Below are 25,027 nucleotides of genomic sequence, written 5' to 3' on the forward strand. Positions count from 1 at the left end.
CTTTTACATAAACCACCATAATACATAGAAGCCCAGAGTCCAGCAAAGTTTTCTTGTCTTTATTGTAGAAGTAAAGAAATGAGAAATGCTATGTCATGGGAAATGTAGACTCAGGACTAAAAAGTCTCCTATTCAAAGAAGATTGAATGTAGCAGGGATAATTTTGGGTCCTTGATATCATTATAGCGTTATCTTGAGGTTATCCAGAAGTCATTCTGGGATCCCTGAGAGATCCAGAATCAAAGCAATAGCTTCTTGGACCCTCTTCCTCAGGTTCTTCCTGGAGAAACAGAAGGAAGTCAAAAGTCAGAGTCAGATGCCAAACATATTGCCTTGTCCTCAGCTTCTCCCTTAAGGTACAGTCTCAAGAAGAAGGAGAGACAACAAGATGGAAAAGACACCAAGAGGGCAGAAATGAGACCAGGGTGAAAGGGAGTCTGAAGGAAAGCTGAAGAAGGATGAAAGAGTATACAAGAGGAGAGAGAAGAGAACAGAGCAGAGAGGAGGCTGAAAGGCAAATGGGGCATACTGAATGAGGAAAAATCCCTAGAAAAATTATGACAGGTCAGAGAGGATTCTGTGAGAAATGAACAAAGCATACAAGGGGACTAAAGAGAGTCTGAGGGACAAAGAATATGAAAAGACAAATTGAACAATGAAGAAAAGGGTCAGGTTGAGCTATGAACTACAGAGGAGAATCTGAGAAAACAGAAAGGAAACCAAGATTAATGGTAAGAGAAGTTAGACATTTACCTCAGAAGATCAAGGCCATGGCACTTAAGAGGACATTGATGGCCACAGTCTTCATGAATAGCAATCTCATGAACAGTACACTGAAGAGTAGCTTGTTCCCCTGCTCAGGTCCTTCTGCAGGGAGCAATGGTGATTGATGGTCAAGAGGAAACATGCTGAATTCTAGGACTACCCTAAATAGTAGACACATTAATCCTGGCTAACATTTATGTAGGGCTTACAAGGTTTGCAAAACAATCTATAAAATATATCATGAGATTTTCACCAAAATATCATGAGGTAAGTTCAGTTATTATTGCCATTTTATCAATAAAGAACATTAGCTCAGAGAGTTTGCATTATTTGTCCATGGTCAATAGCTAATAGGAATCAAAGATGAGATTCAAATTTAGATCTTTTGACTCCACCTAGGCATATCCTAAGTATTCTTAACTGATTGTGAACAATATAAAACTCATCACCTTTCCTCTAGAAACACTTTTCTTATAAACTGCAATATTTATTTTAAGGAACCACCATCCTTCTAGTCACCCAGTTTCCTTATCTTGGCACCATCCTCAATTCTTTCCCCTCCTTCACTCCACAAATCCAATCTGTTGTCAGGTGTTTTTAATTCTGCATTTCTTGTCTCTCTTTTGTTCATTCATACAGTCACTATTTTACTTCAAGGTTTCATCATTTCTTATTTAACCTATCACAACAGGTTCCTATCGAACCTCCTCTTTTCCATCTCTCCTTGTCTCAAATTTACCCTCTACACAGTTTTCAAAATTATTTTCCTTAAACCATAAGTCTAACCATGTCATTACCCCCAGCTCAAGAATCTTCAGTGGCTCCCACTATTGACTCCAGGACAGATTGCAGTTTTACAATTTGCTTCTAATCTAGTTTTCCAGTTTTAATGACCCTTCACATATTCCATTTTTCAATCCATCTGGCCTATTTGCTGTTCTCCAACTTGCGTTCTATTTCCCAGCTCCCCTCATACCACCCCCAGTTTGGAATACATTCCCTCCTTACCTCCATTCTTAGAATTTCTAGCTTACTTCAGCACTCAGTCCTTGAACCAATTCAAGCAGAAAGTCTGATCTCACTCATTTAATTATTGGTATTATTTCCTTCCACAAATAATCATGTATATATTTATCTATTTGTATGTTGTATTCTACCCTCCAATAGAATGTAAGCTTTTTGGGTGCAAAGACTGTCTTCCATTTTTCCCACTGAATCCCCAATGTGTTGCACAAAGTAGGTAATCAGTAAATACATTTAAATTATATTGAATTTGACATGAAATTGAATAGGAAAATCACTTGAATAATTCAAGCATGTAATGAAAAGTGACAGAAACAGTGATAGAACAGAAAGAATAATTTTAAAAGGAAATTATTACAATCTATTTGAAATAGTATGTCTGTTGTAACAATGGAAGATAAGGGTAGAAAGGAGAATAAAGAAGGTCTAGACCAATCTGTGAAGAATCAAGAGAAAATGAATTATGAAAGAGCAGGAAGAGTTTAGCTCAGTTTATGGAATATCATATTTCCTGAGTCTTGGATAATATATACTTTGATCCGTGAATCATGACACATTCACACTATGAATATGACACACTCTCTTGTCACTCTGAACCCTGGATTATTCATTATCAAAGGAGGACACATAGAAACTGGCACACTTAGAAAGAACCTGAGTAGCTAAATGCTCCAACCTGTGCCTGGAAGGAATTCCCTCTACAATATTCCCCCAAATGTTCTCATTTAGTTTTTTCTGGAAGATCCTCAAGGAGATGGTTCCTTACCCTCCTCAGATAGCCAGTTCCACTTTTGAACTGTCCTAACAGTCAAAAAGGTATTCCTTACATTATCAGAGCTAACTTTGCCTCCTGGTGACTTCTAAGCTTTGTCAGTTTCCCTTCCTGGTCACTAATACACTTTTCTTTCCTATGAATCTCTCAGGTACAATCTCATTAGCTCTACCTTTTCATCATGAATCTTTAACTCACCCATGAGGTCCTGCACAGAGGAAGATTGTTTCTGGCCAGAGGCAATTCCAGGGTCTTGTCCCGTAGGACCTGAAGCAAGAAACACATTCCTAGACACAGCTCTGATCCTCAATGACCCCAGGATTGGCTTTCTCAGTACACAACCCCCATCAACATCAGAAATCACCTTTCCAGCCTACCATGATGCCCCCTTTAATCTAAGACATTTCCCAGACTAGAATTCCTACCTTCAGCATTAGGATACTCTTTTGCTAGAATAGTCCTTTCCATTCTAGGACCCACATTCCAGTTCCAGAATCCTTTTCTTTTGCTTAAAATTTTTCTCAGCATTTTGTATTATCCCATCCCCAGACAGCCTATATCCCTGTCCCTGTTCTTCAATGAACATACAATGTCCCTTCTTAGACTAAAATATCCCTGTTCTCAGTCTTCTTCACCCCAGGGGCTAATCATACCTGGCTTGTCATATTCATCTCTTTTCCAATGTGCTTCACTGTGCAGGTTACTGTATGATTCTCACCAACCCTGCCAATCTGGATGGCATTGTAATTGCCATTGGCCATGGGACCCAGAGTATGAGTCTGGGCTGAGATCAAAGGCCCAGAGGATGCCAAGGACACATGGATTTCCTTGGGGTAGAAATTCCTGATCAGGCAGGCCATAGCATCCTGACTCCTCACCAAGAACACACTGGGTGATAGTGGGTTTCCAAGTCCTGCAAGAAAATGAAAGTTTCCTGTCCCTTCCCTGCACCTAGCTCCAGATGTGGGAAAGGCACACATTTGAACAACATATAGCTGTGAAAAACAATCTTTACCACTTAATTTCCTGCCCTGCTCTTAACTTCAGCCTGTCCCTGTATGTGGGGAACAAATTCATGTGACCAAATTAACTGTAAAAAACAAACCTTAGCCCCATTTCCTGTCCCAACCCCCACTCAAAGGCTGCTTCCCAAGTGCCCAACTCATATGCCTGTACTTCCCCTAGATCAGTCTCCTCTCCCTTTCCCAACAACCCCCAATTCTTGATTGTCCCTCAAGTTGACAAGTCTCAGGATTTTATTGCTGAGTGTCCCAAGTCACTGGATTTTATGATGATATGATTCTGTAGCCCTTGACTGACCTAACAGGGGTCCTCAAATTTTTTAAATAGGGGGCCAGTGCACTGTCCCTCAGACTGTTGGAGGGCCAGGCTATATTAAAAACAAAACTTTGTTTTGTGGGCCTTTAAATAAAGAAACTTCATAGCCCTGGGTGAGGGGGATAATCGTCCTCAGCTGCCGCATCTGGCCCACGGGCAGTAGGTTCAGGACCCCTGATTATAATCCATCTCAAAGGATTAAAACTAGAGAAGGAATGTTAGCTGAGTATGGTCATAGAGCACAGTGTGGTAGAGAGAGGAGCTCAGGAGATGGGGAATACTGTTTCTGGTCTGCGTTCAGCAGTGACTATATGTGCCCTGAAATCATAGGATTTTCATAGGTCTGTGATAGTAGAGGTACTCACCAGTCTCCACAGTCACATCTGTCCCAAGACCAAAGACCAATTTGTCTGTGTCATCTCCAGGGCCCACCCTCCTTACACAATGGTATTGGCCAGAATCTCTGAGACCAGGTCCTTAATCTGTAGGAAAATTCGGCTCCTACTGTCCTCCCTGGAGGTGGTGATTCGGTCTTCAGTGACATCTGTTGAACTACTGCTGAGATTGGTCAATCCTAGTGGGGCATTACCAGGTGCCCAAAGGTACCAGCCAAGTTTGCTTGTCTTGAATTGGAAACCAGAGGTTTCACATTTGAGTTTCAGGATGCTTCCAGCTTGATGAGAGCCTCCCCCTGACTCTTTCAACACTGATTGTTCCACTGAATGAAGCAGAGATGGAGGTAGAGTAAGTAGGGGGAGTCCATTGATACCTCCTCCCAGGAGATAGAACTTTGATTCCCTTGAACTTTCTCATACCTTAACCCTGACCTATTCCCCTGCCTCTAGCCTGGACCTAGGGAAGAGTATGGGGGACAAAGGACCCAGAGCAGCAAGAAAGATTGTTGGTAGGATCCAGGGAATCACAAGGATCAAGAGTGGTCCTAGGTTCAAAGGAGTTATCCCTGGGGTCAGAGACTTCTCAGATTATCAGAGGCTCTGAAAGTCAGCAGATCCTCAAGGATAGGGAGATAGAAGTTCATAGGTAAGAGTAGACTGACAGGATTGGGGATTCCTGGAGCAAAGAGAGAGGGTTTATCTGAAAACAGTGTTGATCTCAGAAGCTCACCAGGTCTAATCATAGAGTGACTGGAACCCTCAATCCAACCTAAAGCCCTCCCCCACCCCTTGGTAGCCTTCATTCCATGAAATTCCTCTGCCAAGTTTTCACCACCCCTACACACATTCCCTGAAAACACAGAAACTTACATGGCAATACAGAAAGTTTTGTTCCAGGACCAAAATTTTCCCACTGAGCTGCTCACGGTGACACAGGAAGGAACCTAAACCCCTTGTCTCCAGATAATTAGAAAGGGTGGAGGAACATGAGGATGACAGGAAGTGAATTAAAAGTCCCAAGAGTTAAATCACTCATCAAGGTAATGAAGCCCAGGGAAAGATCTTCAGGTAATTGTGAGGGATCTCAGGATATACATTCTAAATCAACTTCACATCAAGGTTCCAGGCAGGCTAGACATTTGGGAAGAGATTCACTTTTGCAGGATTTAAGATCAGTCCCCACATGTCTTCTGGGGTGGCTGAATTAAATGACTTGTATGAGTTTGACTGATCTATTCTCAGAGCTAATCCAGGTAACACAAAGGAATGTTTGAAAGAGGACTCCACTCAGGGATCCATTGGGGATCTTAGACTGAATAATAGTCAAGAAGAATTGGAAAATCTCAAGAACCAACCATGATTTCCCAGAGATGTCTAAGTTGCATGTCTCTTCTAAACCTTGGCTTGATAGGCACCTGTCAAACTATAACTAACCAATGTCTCAGGGGTTGGTAGGATAGGTGGATATTTGCACTGATGTATATCACTGTGGATCTTGGAATCTTGAACCAAAGTGTTTGGAAATACTTCAGGAGTCAATGATGGGACCCCGATGCAGCTGCAAAAACGTTGAAGACTCTCAGAGAGATCCAGGAAGGGTTTTCCAACACCAGTTTGATGAATTGCAGATCATCAGAATTTCATTGATGACATAATTCTCATCTGGGATTTTTTCTACTTAAATTTTTATTGTTATTTTTTTGTGATCCATGGATTTTATTTTTAATTTTCATTTTTGAACCTTGAGTTCCAATTTATTCTCTTGTCCTCCCGCCTATCCCACACATTGAGAAGACATGTAATATGATATAAGATAATAATGTGAAGTCATATTTCCATATTAGTCATATTTTTTAAAAACACAAGAAAAATTTAAAAGTATGCTTCAACCTGAAGAATTCATCAGTTCTTCTTTGGATCATGGTTCTTTGGAATCATTCTGCATCATTGTAATGATCAAAGTAGCAAGTATTTCAGCTGATCATCATTAATTATTTTATTACAGTCAATGACTCCTGGTTCTGCTCACCTTCCCTTTGCAAGTCTTTCCAGGTTTCCTAAAACCAACTTTTTATCATTTCTTATAGTTTTCAATAGTATTCTATCACAATCATACATCACAACTTGTTCCAATATTCCTAGGTGATGAAATCACCTCAGTTTTCAATTTTTGCCATCTCAAAAGACTTCTGAAATTTTTTTATCAATTAGGTCTTACCTTTTTTGGCCTCTGATGTGATCTAACCATGGTATGGTTAGGTTAAAGTATTTTTATATATTTATATAACAATTTTATAGTTTTTGGGCAGAGTTCTACATTGTTCTTTTTGTGCAGAAAGATTTTAATTTTCTATTTGTTTATTTTAATGCACAACACATTGTGAATCATGTTGGCAAAGAAAAATCGACAAAAAGGAAAAACATGGGAGAAAAAAAAAAGAAAAGTAAAATAAGATGAGTTGATTTACATGCAGTCTCCTTGGTTCTTTTTTCTGATGCAGTTCCATTTTCTGTCAAAGTCTATTGGATTACTTTAGTCATAAATCACTATAAATTGTTCTTTAGAATGATTGAACCAAGTTTCACAACTTTACAACAGTGTTTTGGTATCCAGTATTTGCCATTTTCCTTTTCTGTTATGTTATGTCTCAAGAAGAGACTCTCAGATTGAGAGGTGTGAGATAGTATCTCCCAGATATTTTTATTTCCATTTCTCTAATTGATACTGACTTGGAGTATTTTTTTAGATATTTATAGAAACTTTAGATTTAGTTATTTTAACTATGAATGGGAATAGGATGAACTCTCTCACAAAACAAATGCAGATAGCAGACTGGATTAAAAGCCAGAATCGTACAATATGTTGCCTACAGGAAACACATTTAAAACAAAGGGATACATACAGAGTAAAGGTAAAGGTCCGTAGGAGAATCTAATATGGTTCAGGTGAAGTAAAAAAAGTAAGGGTAGCAATTCTTATCTCTGATCAAGTAAAAGCAAAGATAGATCTAATTAAAAGAGATTAGGAAGGAAACTGTGTCTTAATAAAGGATACCATAGATAATTAAACAATTTCTTTTTTAATTTTATTTTTTATTTTGGTTTTATATATACAACATATGCATGGGTAATTTTTGAACATTGACCCTTGGAAAATCTTTTTCAACTTTCCTTCCTTCCCCAACTCTCTCCTCTAGATGGAAGATAATTTCATACATGTTAAATATGTTAAAATATATGTTAAATACAATATATGTATAAATATTTATACAGTTATCTTGTTGCACAGGAAAGATCAGATTTAGAAAGAAGGTAAAAATAACTTGAGAAGAAAAAAAACAAAAATGCAAGCAAACATTAACAGAAAAAGTAGAAATGTTATGTTGTAGTCCATATTCATTTCCCAGTGTTCTTTCTCTGGGTGTAGCTGGTTCTGTTCATTACAGATCAATTGGAACTGATTTGGATCCTCTCATTGTTGAAGAGACCCATGTCCATCAGAATTGATCATCATGTAGTATTGTTGTTGAAGTGTATAATGATCTCCTGGCTTTGCTCATTTCACTTAGCATTAGTTCATGTATGTTTCTCCAACCCTCCCTATGTTCATCCTGCTGGTCATTTCTTATAGAACAATAATATTCCATAACATTCATATATGACAATTTATTCAGCCATTTCCTAGCCACTACAAAAAGGGCTGTCACAAACATTTTTGCACATACAAGTCCCTTTCCCTTCTGTAATATCTCTTTGAGATATAAGCCTAGTAGTAACACTGCTGGATAACTTTTTGAGTATAGTTCCAAATTGCTCTCCAGAATGGTTGGTTTCATTCACGACTCCACCAGCAATGCATCAGTGTCCCAATTTTCCCACAGCCCCTCTAACATTCGTCATTATCTTTTCCTCTCATATCAGCCAATGTGACAGGTGTGTAGTGATATCTCAGAGTTGTCTTAATTTGCATTTCTCTGATCAACAATGACTTGGAACATCTTTTCATATGACTATAAATAGTTTAAATTTCTTCATCTGAAAATTGTCCACATCCTTTTACCATTTATCATTTGGAGAATGGCTTGAATTCTTATAAATTAGAGTCAACTATCCATATATTTTGGAGATGAGGCCTTTATCAGAATCTTTAGCCATAAAAAATATTTTCCTAGTTTATTTCTTCCCTTCTTTGTTTATTATAGCTTTTTATTTACAAGATATATGCATAGGTAATTTTTCAGCATTGACAATTGCAATACCTTTTGTTCCAATTTTTCCCCTCCTTTCCCCACCCTTCCCCAGATGGCAGGTTGACCAATACATGTTAAATATATTAAAGTATAAATTAAATACAATATATGTATAATTCAAAACAGTTATTTTCTTACAAAAAAATTGGGAAATTAGAAATTGTACAATTAACCTGTGAAGAAAATAAAAAATGCAGGCAGACAAAAATAGAGGGATTGGGAATTCTATGTAATGGTTCATAGTCATCTCCCAGAGTTATTTTGCTGGGTATAGCTGGTTCAATTCATTACTGTTCTATTGGAACTGATTTGGTTCATCTCATTGTTGAAGAAGGCCACATCCATCAGAATTGATCATCATATAGTATTGTTGTTGAAGTATATAATGATCTCCTGGTTGTGCTCATTTCACTCAGCATCAGTTCATATAAGTCTCTCTAAGACTTTCTGGAATCATCCTGCTGGTCATTTCTTACAGAACAATAATATTCTATAATATTCATATACCACAATTTACCCAACCATTCTCCAGTTTATGGGTATCCATTCATTTTCCAGTTTCTGGTCACTACAAAGAGGACTGCCACAAACATTCTTGCACATACAGATCCCTTTCCCTTCTTTAAAATCTCTTTGGGATATAAGTCCAGTAGTAACACTGCTGGATCAAAGAGTATGCACAGTTTGATAACTTTTTGAGCATAGTTCCATGTCCCTGTTTTCCCACATCCCCTCCAACATTTCTGTATTCCCTTCTATTTACCCTAACCCTTCCATTTCGTTTTTCCCCTCCCACTTTTCATTGAGGTGGGAGAAGTTTCTATGTAAACCAAATATGTCTAATATTTCCTCTTTGAGCCAAATCTGATGAGAGTTAATATTCACACTACATTCTTTCCCCTCCCTTCATTCCCTCAGATATAGTAGGTTTCCTTTGCCTCTTCGTGAGATGTAGTTTCCCTTTTACCTCTACTTTTTCCTTTTTCTGGTACAATTTCCTTTCCACTTCTAGTTCCTTTTTTACAACAGTAAAACCAAATTATACATGGGCGGAGCCAAGATGGCGGAGAAGTCACACGCGACTTTCGAAGCTCTTCTCTTGCCCTCTTTATCAATATTATATTGAGCCTCAAAATAGTCTGCTGCTACAATTCGTAAGATAGAAGTAGAACAACTCACCGGCCGAAGAAAATCTGCAGTCCGCCAAAAGGTTGGTTCCGGGGCCAGGGGGAGATCGGCGCAGACGGGAGAGAAATTAGGTTCTGAGGAGAGTCTCAAACCGAGGGTGAAGGCAAGATCTCAGCACAAGCGTGCAGCCCCAACCCGCAGTAAGGGCTTCTCCTTGGGGCAGTGGACCTGCAGGAGGACGCAGCCGGGTTAGCCTCAATCTGTGCAGTGGGGAGCTCTGGGCCATAGAGTTTCAGGGCGATTGCATCAGGCAGAGACATAGGCAGAGTTTGTGGCGTCTGCATTCTGCAGTCAGCTGCTAATACCACAGTCCCACAAGAGGCCCGGCCTGGGCAGTGACACTTTCACCATTGTCTCTAGCCGAGGGCAATCGATAATCCACTCAGGCCCTACTGCTGTTTGATAGCTCCAGTGCTGAATCCACTTCCTGTTGGGGAAGGGAAATCTCACCAAACTCCCATACCTCAGACGGAAATCGGTTTACATCTTTCCCTGCTCTGCAGAAGGCTAAACCCCTTGCCTAGAGACCACCCTAAAGGCTTTAAAACATGAATAAAAGATGAAAAGAACAATCGACAGCTTTATGAGAAAAAGAGGCAGGTCAGCAAACCTGAAGAGACCTCAAACAGCAAAATGCATCAGACTGTCCTCCTTTACATAATGCTTCATATAGAAGGAATTAAAAGTCCTCAAAGAGAGTTAGAAGATAAATGGGAAAGAAGAAGCTTTACAAGAAACAATTCCTATGGAAAAAGTAAAAATCCAGGAGATCTGAATGGAAAAATAAAGAATTCACTAGAAAGTAGGATTTGTGAATTGAAAAAGAAAAAGAACTCAAAGAACAGGATCCATGAATTGGAAAGAGACTAAAGACACCAAGAAAGTAGGATCTGTGAATTGGAAAAGAAAATAATTCACTAAAAAAAATTAGTGAAATGGAAAAAATTCACGACCAAAACAATACATTCAAAAACTCAATTTGGACATATACAGAAAGAAGTAAAAAGCTATTGAAGAAAATAATTCTTTGAAATTCAGAACTGACAAATTGAAACTAAGATTCATTGAGACTAGCAGATATCAGTCAAAAAACAAAAAAAATGACAAACTGGAAAAACCACGAATTATTCTACTCACATAAAATGACAGACTTGGAAAATAGATTAGGAGGATAATCTGAGGATTATTGGACTTTCTGAAAACTATGATTAAAAAAGATCCTAGATACTATTTACAAGAAATCATCAAAGAACTGCCATGATGTAATAGAATAGGAAGGTAAATAGGCATTGAAAGAATTCATAGAAACTTCTGAAAGAAACCCCTAAAATAAAACCCCAAGGAATATGGTTGAAAATTTCGGAACTATAAGATTAAGGAAAAATTTTACAGCCAAAACCATTTAAATACTGAGGGTGCCACAATAAGGATCACTCAAGATTCTGGCTGCCTCTACATTAAAGGAAAGAAGGGCCTGAATATATGATTCTGAAAGGCACAAGATCTTGAGATGCACCAAAAACTACACCAGCTAAGCTGAGCATTTTCTCCAGGGAGAAGATGGACATTTAATGAAACAAGTGAATCTCAATTTGTTTCTGAAGAAAAAACCAGAACTAAACAAAAATTTGTTCCAAGAATAGACCTCAAGAGATGCAGAAAAGGTAAAATAACCTTAAATTGTATTCTGTTGTATTTATAAAAAGAATACATGTATAATTTGATTGTACTGATATAACATAAAAAGGGAAGTAGATTATGAAAAGGATGATGGCAGAATTAAGGTGAAGGAGGGATAAAAAGGAAACCACATCCCACAAAGAGGCTAGAAACTTATCATATCTGAGGAATTTAGAGAGGAGGAACATTGTGTGAATCTTACTCTCATCAGAGTTGGCTCAAAGAAAAATAATTGACATTTGTTTTAAAATTCTTCTGCTCATTAACAAAACAGGGGAGAAAGGAAAGAATAGTAAAAGGAAGGAAGGAACAACAGGGGGAGGGAGGGATTATAAAGAGATAATATGTGATTACAAGAGGATACTAGTTTAAAAAGGGGAAAGAAGGGTTGGGGGAGAAATAATGCAAATCAGCTATCGGTTTTAGGATAGAAATTAGATTTAGTAATTCTAACCGTATAATGTGGAATAGGGATGAACTCCCCATAAAAGAGGAGTGCAGATAGCAGAGACTGGATCAAAAGTCAGAACCCATCAATATACTGTTTCAAGAAACACATCTAAAGCAGAGGGATACATAAGAGTAAAAGTAAAGGCTGAGCAAAATCTAGTATGGCTTCAGGTGAAGTCAAAAAGAAGTAGCATTCTACGACGAACAGTGGCAGTAAGAAGGAGGACGCAATAGGACCTAGCACTCACATGATCTGTGCATGGAATCTGAACAATCAAGTCACTGAAATCAACTCATCTGTAGGAAAGAAGCAGCTTACTAGGAAAAGCTGCCCTGGAGAGCAACAACACTACGGGCTCTCCCTTAGGATCATACTGAAGTCACTTCAGGGTCACTAGGTAGGTGTGCAAGTGATCCAAGACCCGGCTAGTCATTTCAGCTTGATAGCCTATGTTTCTCATAGCTTCTCTCTCTACATCCTCTGGTCACTGTCGGTCAAAGTAGTTCACACTGTCGATAACAGTTTCCTGACAGATTTTCTCAGCTGTCACTGCCCCTAACTCACACAGTTTGCTCAGTGTGACCAAGCTCTCACTAGCTTTCTGAGATAAAGCCCCTAATTCCAACACAGTGACAGACTTTCTGGTGAGATTATGAGTTATCTCTCCAGATTGGTGATGTATTTATACTCCACTCAGTTCTTCAGGTTCACACAATTTTCACTTTGAGGCTGAATATTGCCCTCTCCACAAATAGATTGAGGGAAAAGGAGGTTATGGAGTCTGGTTGTCATCTCTCTCCACATGCTCTGCCTTCTAACTGTATGAAACAATTTCAATACAAAACATATATCCACATTGTTATACATATCTAAGCATTCTTAAAATTAAGTCAATAATAATTGAAGATGAGGCACTATACTGGGCGAGGAAGATCTCAACCTTGCTCTAGAACCAGATACAGATCTTCCCACAATTAAGATATATGATTAGGTAGATTAATACAAGAATGTTACCCAACCAGTTACGTAGATGGACTTAGTTAGAAAATTGATAGATAGAAGTTATGTTTTCATGTTCATAAATCAGATTCTGTCAAAAAAGAATTGCAGATGAACAAAACCTAAGAAAATCAAAACGAGACAGGCAACAATTAGTAAATGTTTCAAGGTCATGCAATAAATTATTGACAATTCAACATTAATATGCAGTCCATGGAAAGAAGCCAACATCTCAGAATTAATAATCTAATACCTAAGCGTATGTGAACAATTAATCATCAGACATCAATCAATAACATTCATCCAGAAATTCACACAATTATGAAACATACTAAAATTTATGGGATGCCACCAAAGTGGTTATTAGGAATTTTATTTCTGGTTGTTTACTTGTATAAAAAAATAGCACATAAAGAGACAGATCAATACATGCTATACTACTAAAACTTAGGAAAAGCAACATTTAAAACCCTCATAACTTCAAACTTGAAAATCTATGAAAAAATACTAGGGAAGATCTAATAATGAAGTAATACACTATGATTTAAATAAACTCAGAGTGGTTTTATGAAAAAGGAAAACTTTAAACAGAACAAAATAGCCATAAATATTTAGTTAATTTGATTAGCAAAGCTAAAAATCAAATTGTTAGTCTCAAAAATTTAGAAGGAAATTCATGAAGAAAAAATTAGACAATACCAATAGGGCAGTTATTTTTCCAAATATTTGCACAATAAATTTAATAATCATTGAAATGGAGAAATATCTACAAAATATAGATTGCCTAACGCATTAACGGTGCAGAAATGATCTGATGTCATTGAAAAGAGCTAATCCTAGTAGGTGAAAGAGAAAGAAATAATAGAGTCGCAAGAAGAAATAGACACATACAAACTCGTAATATTAGAGATCCTCAACACTTGCACGTCTCAGAATTAGACAACATCATAACCACAAAACAAATAAGAAAGAAATAAAGCAAGTAAATGATAATGCAAAATTAGGTTGTTAAGGAAAATTGAATGGATAGAAGGAATATACTTTCCTTCTGTCTGCAGATGGAACTATTCAAAATTGACCATATATAGGACATAAGACTAAATTAAATCAAGAAAGCAGAAATAGTAATCGCTTCTTTCAGATCATGATGCAAAAAACTATCATCAATAAAACAGTTAGGGTAATCAGACTACAAAAAGTCTAAAACCTAAAAATCTCTCTAAAGAATAATTGGAAAGCAAATTATAGATACAAAACATATCACTCAAGATAAACAATGATAGACATCATACTCAAAATTTGTAGGAATGCAGCAGAAAGTAAAGGATTTTATAGACAGAACTCTTACTTGAATAAAACAGACAAAGAAAATAGATTAATGAATTAGGCATAAAACAAAAAAATCCAAAGACCAAATTAAAACCCAATCAAAACTAAATTGGAAATCTAAAATTAAAAGGAGAAGATTAAAAACTATTAAAGAAAACCTCATTGAACTAATTAATAAAACTAAGGTCGGTTCTTTGAAAAGCCAAAACAAAATAGATAAACCTTGGTAAATCTGATTAAAAAAGGAGAGAACAGAAATTAGTAGTCTAAAATAACAGGGAGAACTTTCCACCAATGAAGAGATAGAGAAATAATAGAATTATTTTGCTCAACTAGCCAATATTTGATAACCTAGTAAAATGGATGACTACCTCCAAAAATACAGACTTCCCAGACTAATCAGAGGAGGAAGTAAATTGAATAAGCCCATTTCAGAAAAAAACAAAACAGGCAATTAAACAACCCCAAGAAAATCCCCAGGACCAGACGTTTACATTAAGAATTTTACCAAACATTAAAGAAAATTACCAATGCTACAATAAGTATTAGCTCTTCGACTAAAATAGGGAAGCAAAGGAGTCTACCAAATTCTTCTATGACACAGACATGGTACTGATACCTAAACCAGGTAGGCTGAAACAAGAGAAAGAAATAACTAACCAATTCCAGAATATGATTACTAAAACAATAAGATATTAGCAAAAAGACTACAGAAAATCATCAAATAATACATATGATCAAGTAGGATTTTATACCAGGAATGAGGGCTGTTCAATAAAAAACATCATATAATTGGCATATTAATACACCAAATTAAAAAAACCAATGATCATCTCAATAGATGAAAAGCATTGATAAAACCAATATCATACCTATTAAAAACACTTGAGAGTATAGAATAAATGGACTTCCTCTAAAATAATCAAAGCAGCATCGTATTTAAAACCAATCATAAGCATAAAAATGAGACGAATACATAGCATACATTCCCAATAAAGATCTGTGAAACAAGTTCATATAACATTACTATTTAATATTGCTATAGAAACACTAGCTATACAATAAGGCTGAGAAAGAGATTAAAAGAATAAGATAAACTGAGAGCCAAAATTTTGCCAGAATGACATGATCTAACTTAGAGAACCCAGAGATCTGCCACAGAAACTACAATCCACAACTTTAACAGTTCGGTTATAAAATAAACTCCACAAAATCATAAGCATCTCTTATATACACAACAAAATCCAACTATCAGAGCTTACAAGAGAAATTCTAAATGAACTACGATAATATAAAATATTTAGGAATCTATCTGCCAAGGAAAAGTCAAAACTTTAGAGCAAAACTTACAGAACACTTCACAAATTAAGTCTGATCTACCAATTGAAAATCATTAAATGCTCTTAGATAGGGCGCAAATATAATCCAAAGTAGCAATATTACCTAACACTAATCTATTTATCTTAGCCATACCAATCAGACTCTAAAACTATTTAAACCTAGATTCACAAAAAATAACAACAAAGTTCATATATAAACACAAAAGGTCAAATTTCAAGGAATTACATGACAAAATCAAATGATGGTGGCTTAGTAGCCATGATCTAAAATTATATATTATAGAGCAGCAGTTACCAAAACTATTTCTTGGCTAACGAATGATCTAGTTGATCAGTGGAATAGATTAGGTTCAACGAATGAAAATTCAAACAAGATAAGCAACATAGTCCTTGTGTCCACCAACCAATCCCAGACATTTCATGGCATAAGAACTACATGCTTCTGATAAAAATTGCTGAAAATTGAAACTAATATGGCAGAAACTAGCAAATGATCCATACTTTAACGCACGATACACCAACGATAGTCAAAATGGTTCTATGACCTAGACATAAAGAATGAAATTATTAATAACATTAGAGGAACAGAGGTATAGTTTACTCTCAGACCTGTGGAAGGAAGGTCTTCATGACCAAAAGCAGCAACTAGAGATCATTACTGATCACAAAATAGAAAAATCTTCATATACCTAAACTGAAAAGTTTTGCATACAAACAAAATAATGCAAAACAAGATTAGAAGAAGCAAACAACTAGAAATGTTTAACACTAAGGTTCTGATAAAGCCATCTATTTCCAAAATTATAGAGAATTAATCTAATTTATAAAAATAGCCATTCTCCAATTGAAAACATGTCATAGGATATGAACAGAACAATTAGATAAGACCAATGAACATTTCTTATCATATGAAAAGATGTAAAGTCATTATTAATCAGAGAAATGCAAATTAAGACAAACTCTAAGATACTACTTAATCACTGTCAGATTGGCTAAGATGTATTAGAAAAATAATGAAGATGGAGAGATGCATAGAAGAAACGTGACATTGGCACCAATGCAATTGTTGGCGGAGTTAGTGAATGATATCCAACCCTTTGGAGAGTAGTTTGAACTATGCTCAAAAAGTTGTCAAACTGTGCATACCCTTTTATCCAGCAGTAGCACTACTGGATTATATCCCAAAGAGATTATAAAGAAGAATAAGACCGTATGCACGAAATGTGTGGCAACCATTTCTGTAGTGGTAAAAACTGAAACTGAATGGATGTCACACTCAGTCTGAGAATGGCTAGAATAAATCTGCTGGTATATGAATATATGAGAATATTGTAAGAAATGCCCACGATGATTTCCAGAAGCTATTGAATACCACAGAACTATGCTGAGTGAAATGAGCGACCAAGGGAGTATTCCATATACTTCCAAACAACAATACTATATGATGAAGTACTCTGATGGACACCATCCTCAGCAACAAGATCAACCAAATCTATCTATCCAATGGAATCCAGTAATGACACTGAACCAAACTATGCCACAGAAAAGCAACTCCTGTGATGACTAAAAAGCCACTTAACACTTGCAAACATAATCCTATATTTAGCAAACACATCATTTGTACCTCATACAAGCTAATTGTCTAATATTTCAGAATCGTTCTTTTCAAAAATAACGTTTGGTCATATACTATTGTATCTAATTGTATATTCTTAATGTATTTAACATCTACTGGTCATCCTGTCATCTAGAGGGATGGAGAGGGTAAGAGGTAAAAATTGGACACTCCAAGAGAGGTTGGCAATTGTTAATGCTGTAAAGTTACCATTATATACCTGTAAATAGCAAAGGCCTAAATTAAAACCAAATAATAGACCATTACTTTAATGAATATTGATGCATAAATAAAATAAAAATTAGCAAAAGATTAAGAAATTCATCCCCAGAATAATACACTAGGACCATAGATATACCAAAGAGGCATATAGAGGTTGGTTCAATATTAAGCAAACTATTAGCATAATCAACCTACTATCAATAACCAAACTAAAAAATCAAATGATTACTCTCAATAGATGAGAACATGCAAAAGTGCTCCAAATCCTATTGCACAGAAATGAAATACCAAACAGCTCTAGATGCACCACTACATCTTCTAAGATTGGCTAAGATGACTAAAGATACATCAACACATTGTCTCGCACGAGTGGATGTGAAAACTGGGACACTGATGCACTTATTGGCAACTGAATGAATCCAACCATTCTGAACCAAGGCTGGTCCTGATCACTCCGAAATAGCCAGTAGTATAGTTGACAACAAATTTGGAGAGTCTAGAAGCACCTACAGAAACAACTCAACATCATCAAGGAGACAAACCAGAATTCACCAAAGACCTAGCAGCACTCTCACTATTAAAGGACTGAAGGCATGAACTGATACTAATGCAAAGGACTTGAGAAAGAATTAAGACATCGTAGCAAAATTGAGCATTATCTTTGCAAGATGGATCAATGAAACAGGTGAATTTCATATTTCTATAGAAAGCACCAGATGAATAGAAAATTGACTTCAAATGCAAAATTAAGAAAAATTTTCCACACCTTTCCCATCCCTACCCTATTCGACAGGTAGTCCAATACATATAAATATGTTAAACCATACATCATAAGTCAATATATGCCTATATTTATAATTATCTTGACTAACAGAATCCAACATCAGATACAAGAAGGAAGAAAAGTAAAACTGAGAATGAAAACAATGGAAGCAAACAGCCAGAGTGAGAATCTATACTTGTGTCACACTGTTACCAACAATTTCCTCAGATAGCATCTTCATCACAACAAGATTAACGGTCTGAATCTATCCAATTGGAAAGAGTTACATCATTAGACATGCATCATATAGCCTTGTTGCCGTGATAATGATCTTCGTTCTCATATGTTTTGAAAATGAAAATAATTTACATATAAACAAAAATCATGATTTATTTTCCTGACATAACACCAGATCAGATCATCTGCATAAACTATTTTAACCTTCCTAGAAAATCACAACTAAATCCTGTTCATATGGATACAAAGTCAAAATTTACAAAGTGGTTTTATAGTGATAAACTCAGTGGATATATCAACTGATGTCCTGACCACCTTGAGCTCAGCCCTAAACCAAAACCTTACTCCTCCCAACTTCTTCAGTCTCTCCACTTGATCTAGGTGAAGAAAGGAGAGTCTAACCTACCATATCTTGATGTTATTGAGAAACTGTGTCACATAGAATAATTGCCATCATGAAGAATAGAAACCACTGAAAATATAGTAAACTGATGTGCAACTCAAATTATGGCAAGTGTCCTAGTCTGGTGAAAGTTAGCTGCACAAGTTCTCAGCCTGTCTTTATATAGAACTTACTCTAATTATAATCACATTAATTGGAAATTAAGAAAACAGGCATTTCCATTTAAAGGGTAACCAAATAAGGTCAAAAAAGGGTTCTCCAAAGCAAAAAATGAAAAATAAATTAAGAAAAAGGATTTTACCTTCGATTAAGAAGGGGTTTATAAAAAGAGTAGGAAAACTGAACAAAATGAAAATTTGATTTACCAAATAAAATTTTGAAAAAAAACTAATGCCAAATTAAAAGGGCAATAAACTAAGGGAAATTTTTTACAGTAAAATTTTAAAAAGGATTTAAAAAAAAAGAAAACTTAATTTAAAAAAATTAAGCCATTTCAATTGAAAAGGAAAGGAATTAAAGAAATTCTCAGTGAAGAAATTGAAAATTTCCTTATAAAAAGTAAATTTTTAAAAAACAAAAAAAAAAAAAAACCCAACACCCCGATTGGCTAAAAGGGAAAAAAGGTGAGGGGGGGAAAAACAAAAACCATTGTTTTTTTGAACGAACCAACCCTTTTGGAAGTATTTGAACTTGAAAAAGTTATCAAAAAGAACCCTTTTATCCAATTTTACATGGGAATTTAATCCCAAAAATTATAAAAAAGGAAAAATTTTTTTCACAATTTTGTCATTTTTGGGTTAAAAGGAAACAATATTATCATTGGAAATATTTGAATAAATTTTATTAATTTATAAATTACTGTTTAAAATGCCCAACGGGAAAAGGTAGAGATTAAGAACGAGGGGAGAAATGGAAGGCCAAGATCATTATATCTTAAAAAAACTTTAATAAAAAAATTTTGGACCAATCCCCAAAAATAAAAATTTCCAATAAATAAAAAAAAAATATCCCAGAAAAAAAACTTGGGGATGTAAAAACAACTTAATTAACCCTATTTATTTAACAATTTTTTATTTCCTTTAAACAATTTAAAATTTCAAATTGATTCTTTTTGTAAGAAAATAAAATTTGTCAAAATCTTATTGTTAAAAAATTTTTAATTATTTACCATCTACTTAAATTGGGAAGGGGAAGGGAAAGAAAAAAATTTGGAAAAGGGTTTGGAAATTTTTAATGTGAAAATTAAATAACCAAATTTAAAAAAAATTTAAATTAAAAAAATAATAGAAATTTTTTAATAAATTTGAAAATCTAAAAAAAATAAGAAAAAATTCAAATTCAAGAAAATAAAAGGACCAAATAATTTAAAAAAGGGCAATGAAACTGGTTTCAAATAAGCAAAAATTAAATTAACCAAAATCCAAATAATAAAAATAAATATTTTAAAGGGAAAAGGAACATAAAAAAGGGTAAAATCCCTTTATCAAAAAAGCAAATTAATAATTGAATCCATCAATTCAAAAACTTCTAAAATTAACAATTGGGAGGGATTAAAAAAAAACTATCCATTTAACAAAAAAATTCTTGGACCCCAAAAAATCCTAGAAAGAGAAAGAATTTTGAATAAAAAGAAAAGCAAACAAAAAAATAAATTAAGGGCACAATCAAATTACCAAACCAGATTCCCTTTAAAGGTGAAAGGGCTAATCACAAATAAAAAGGAACTTATTGTGAAAGAATCAATAAAAAAAATTGCTTTTTCAAAAAGATCTTTTCAATGAAAGGTGAATTTATTTATTTTATTAAAAAAAACCAATTTTTGATTTAAAGAAAATTAAAAATTTTCCCCCTTTTCCCCATCCCCTCCCATCCGGTAGTCCAATAAATGTTAAATATGTTAAAATACATATTAAGTCCAATATATGCCTACATATTTATATAGTTATCTTGCTGCACGAGAAAAATCAGATCAAGAAGGAAGAAAAAGAAAAACTGAGAATGAAAACAAAATGCAAGCAAAAAACAGAGAGAGTGAGAATGCTATGTTGTGTTCCACACTCTGTTACCACAGTTCTCTCTCTGGGTGCAGATGGCTTTCTTCATCACTGAACAAGTGTAACTGGTTTGAATCATCTCATTGTTGAAGAGAGTTACATCCATTAGAACTGATCATCATATAGCCTTGTTGCCGTGTATAATGATCTTCTGGTTCTCATGCATATGTTTTGAAAATAAAATAACTTTAATATAAAAAAATCAGATTTTTTTTCCTGTACTGATGAATAACAGATAATCATCTGCCATAAATATTTTCCTTCCCTAGTAATCACTGCTAATCCTGTTCAGTACCAAAGCTCAAAATTTACCCAGTGGTTTTTATAGTATAAACTTCAGTGGATATATCACTGTGTTTCCTGACCACCTTGACTCAGCCCTAAACCAAAACCTTACTCCTCCCAACTTCTTCAGCTCTCTCCCCACTTGATCTGAGGTGAAGAAAGGAGGCAACTACCATTCTTTGATGTTAAGAGAAAACACCTGTGTCACACAGAACAAATTGCCATCCTAAGAATAGAAACCCCACTGCAAAATAACAATTCTACTCAAATTCTGGGTGTGAACTCAAATTCTGGTTAGTAGTTGCCTGGTCTGGTAGAAGTTAGCTGCACATTTCTCCAGCCTGTCCCTTTCTACTCACAGCACACCCACTCTAATTCACACAATCCCTCAACACCTTTCTCCTTGACTTTTGAAATAGTCTTCTAATGTATCATCTACTACAATCTATTTTCTCCAGAGCATACAAAGAGCTGCTAAATTGTTATCCCCAAAGTTCTGACCATTTTCCACTCCAGAAGTTTCATGTGGCCCCTTCTTGCCTCTAGGAGAAATTTCACTTATCTTTAAAACTTCATAATCTTTTTTTTTTGCCTCTAATGTTATTTATTTTAATCTGAATTTAAGAAATAAAACAAACATTTGCATATCATCAAAAATGAGGGGGAAATATGATTGTTTATGAAACTGGAAATCTCTGATGCATACTGGTTATGTGACCCTTGGCAAATTATTTACTTTCTTTTTTATTATATTATATATATATTATATTATGTATATTTTGTTTCAAAACATATGCATGGTAGAACCTTGAAAACCTTCTGTTCCAACTTTTCCTCCTTCCCCCACTACCTGCTCTAGATGACAGGTAGTTCAACTCAACTTCATAATCTTTAAAAAAATTAATAATGGCTTTTTATTTTAAAATACATACAAAGATAGTTTTCAACATCCACTCTTGTAAAACCTTGTGTTCCAATTGTTTCTCCTTCTTTTCCACACTTCCTCCCCAAGTCAGCAAGTAAATATATTTAACCATGTGCAATTTTCTAAACATATTTCCACATTTATCAAGTTGCATAAGAGAAATCTGATGAAAGGGGTGGGGAGGGGAAGAAAGAAAGAAAAAGCAAGGAAAAACCGTTAAAATATGAAAATACTATATTTTGATCCATATTCAATCCTTATACTCCTTTTTCTGGATACAGACAGCTCTGTACATCACAAGTCTATTGGAATTGGACTGAATCACCTTATTGTTGAAAAAACCCATATGAATCAGAGTTGATCAAAAGCAATCTTGTTGCTGTCTACAATGGTCTCTTGGTTCTCATTTCACTTAGCATCAGTTCATGTAAATTTCCCCAGGACTTTTTGAAATCATCCTGCTGATTGTTTGTTATAAAATGATAATATTCCATTACATTCATATATTACAACTTATTCAGCCATTTTGTAACTGCTGGACATCTACTCAATTTCCAATTCCTTGCCACTACAAAAAAGGGCTACTACAAACATTTTTGTACATATCTTCACAATCTTTTCAGACAGATTGATGACACAGGACTTTTCCAACTAAATTTTCCTGCTTGCTCTTGTACATTCATAATGTTTCCTTTTTTGTTTGGAGTTTTTTGATGAAACTGTTGAAGTTAAGTCGCTTGCCCAGGGTCACATAACTAGTAAGTGTCAACTGCCTGAAGCCAGATATGAATGTACATAATATTTCAGTTCTCCTGTTCCTTATTTGTTACAGGAGCAACTTGCTAGTGGCTGCTGGGGATCTGATTCTGACCAGCAGAATAGTTCCTTCATGTGAGAGTATGATAAAGATACAAGAACACTGAGAGGCAATTGCATTCTCTGACTTCTCTCCTCTTCCCTTTTGTCTTCAATTTATTTCATTCCCAATCCACAAGCAACATCTGCATCAGTAAAGGCTGATTTGCAATTCCTTCAAATGTGTTATGATTCACAGCTGTGGGGGCTTTTGGAGAATCAACTTGCCCTTCACACTTAGGCATGGTCCTTAACAATTCCTGATTTTTTTGTTTCATGGGAACACAATTATTTTTCCCCCAACAGCATGATCAGTAAGTTTTTCCAATATTGTGAAGCAGCTGTTATCTTAGTCCACATGCTGAGGAATGCAAACAGCACTATTAAAAGTCTTTTCCATCCTATTCTTCTGGATGGTTTCAGGTTGAGATGCTATAGCAGCTGTTGAATTTTGTGAGAATTAATTTACTCTAACATCATAATAGTCCATCATGGAGACAAACTTTCTGACAGAGAAGTATTATATATATATATATATATATATATATATGTAGTCAGAGAAGGCATTTTTCATAAGTTCCTCATCAGTCTTCTGGCTTGGTTCTTTGATGTATTGGCCTATTTTAATTACCCCAACTGAAAAAGTTTTATGAGGTCTCTTCTCTCTTTTCTTCTCCACGGGTTATCAAAGGAACTCTCTTGTGAGGATCCTATCCATGAACAGGTCTTGAGAAATGCTGCTTCTTTGTTCCTTGTGCCCCACATTGGGTGCCATTTATTGAAGGAGTCACCTGCTAGTGGCTGCTGGGGATCAAATTGTGACCAGGAGATCCCTCCATATGAGAGAATGATAACAATACAAAGAGACTGACAGGTAGTTGTGTTCTCTGACCTCTCTCCTCTTCCCTCTTAGCTCCAATTTGTTTCATTCACAATTCACAAGCAACATCTGTGTCAATAAAGGCTGATTTGCAATTCCTTCAAGTGTGTTATGATTCACAGCTGCTGGGGCTTTTGGAGAATTGACTTGCCCCTTCACACTTAGTCATAGTCCTTAACACTTATTAAAGTTGACAGACCTTAAGGTTTATTATCTTGATACACCTAGTCTGTTATGCCCTGGTATGCTCTCAAAGTCCTCCAATGACCTACCCTAGACTTCCTTGGCATTATGGCCCAAATGAATATGGTAGCTGTACATAGTCACACAGCACCAAGCTACTTGAGGAAGAACGGAGAAGAGATCTGTTAGGATTCTTACAAAGTGCTAAGTCACTGGAATTGATAGGCACTTCAGGAGATTCACAAGTCCAGGAGATTCACAAGTTCAGTGGAGGAGATTCACAAGTCACAGCTCCCACAATCCCACTCTTGAAAGAGGAGTCAACCTTTGAGTTCACACCTTTAAAAGATCATATATAAGGAGCTCCCACAAGCCAACTAGAGACTTTTGGGAGATTGAGAAGCCAGATTCAGTTGGGCAGAATGAAGGATTCAGAGAGAGCTGGAGGCTGAAGCTGGCAGAGGCAAAGAACTAGCAACAAGAGTTCTTGGAACCAAGGACAGAGATAGACCTCTAAGAAAACTAACCGGGCTATTTTGGAAGAGACAATAAAGGACTGAACTTTTAAAACCTGGCTGCATTTGAGATGATTATTATTTTGAACTGAAACTAAGGCTGCCTTCAGAAGCCCTGCAAGAAATCTGCTTCAGAGAATGATTATATTTTAGAGAAGAGAACACCACAGAGATCAAAGAGGGATAGACTAATATGTTCAGAAATTTTTATAGAAGCACTTTTTTGTACCAAAGAAAGAGAAACAAAGTTAGTGCCCATCAATTGGAAGATAGCTCAACAAATTATGGTATGTGAATATAGTGCAAGATTATTGTGCTGTGAGAAAAGATAAATATGACAGATTCAGAAAAATCTTAGACTTGTATGAACTAATACAGAGTGAACAGATACAGGAGAATGATTACTGACAAATGACTGAAGGAGATCACAGCACTGTCAGAAGTAATGAGGAATAATCAGAACATACTATTCACAATAATATGCAAACAAAACTTAGAACATAAAAGAAATACAGGAATAACTTCTAAAATATTAGGTACTCAAGTTAACAAAAGACTAA

The 25,027-nt window shown here is 35.6% G+C and overlaps 1 pseudogene; it reads right to left on the bottom strand.

Moving 5' to 3' along the window:
* Positions 1 to 38: 38 nt before the first annotated feature.
* Positions 39 to 25,027, bottom strand: part of LOC105749695 — a 51,705-nt pseudogene continuing 26,716 nt past the window's right edge.

This window comes from Sarcophilus harrisii, chromosome 1 (assembly GCF_902635505.1).
Source record: "Sarcophilus harrisii chromosome 1, mSarHar1.11, whole genome shotgun sequence".
NCBI lineage: Eukaryota > Metazoa > Chordata > Mammalia > Dasyuromorphia > Dasyuridae > Sarcophilus > Sarcophilus harrisii.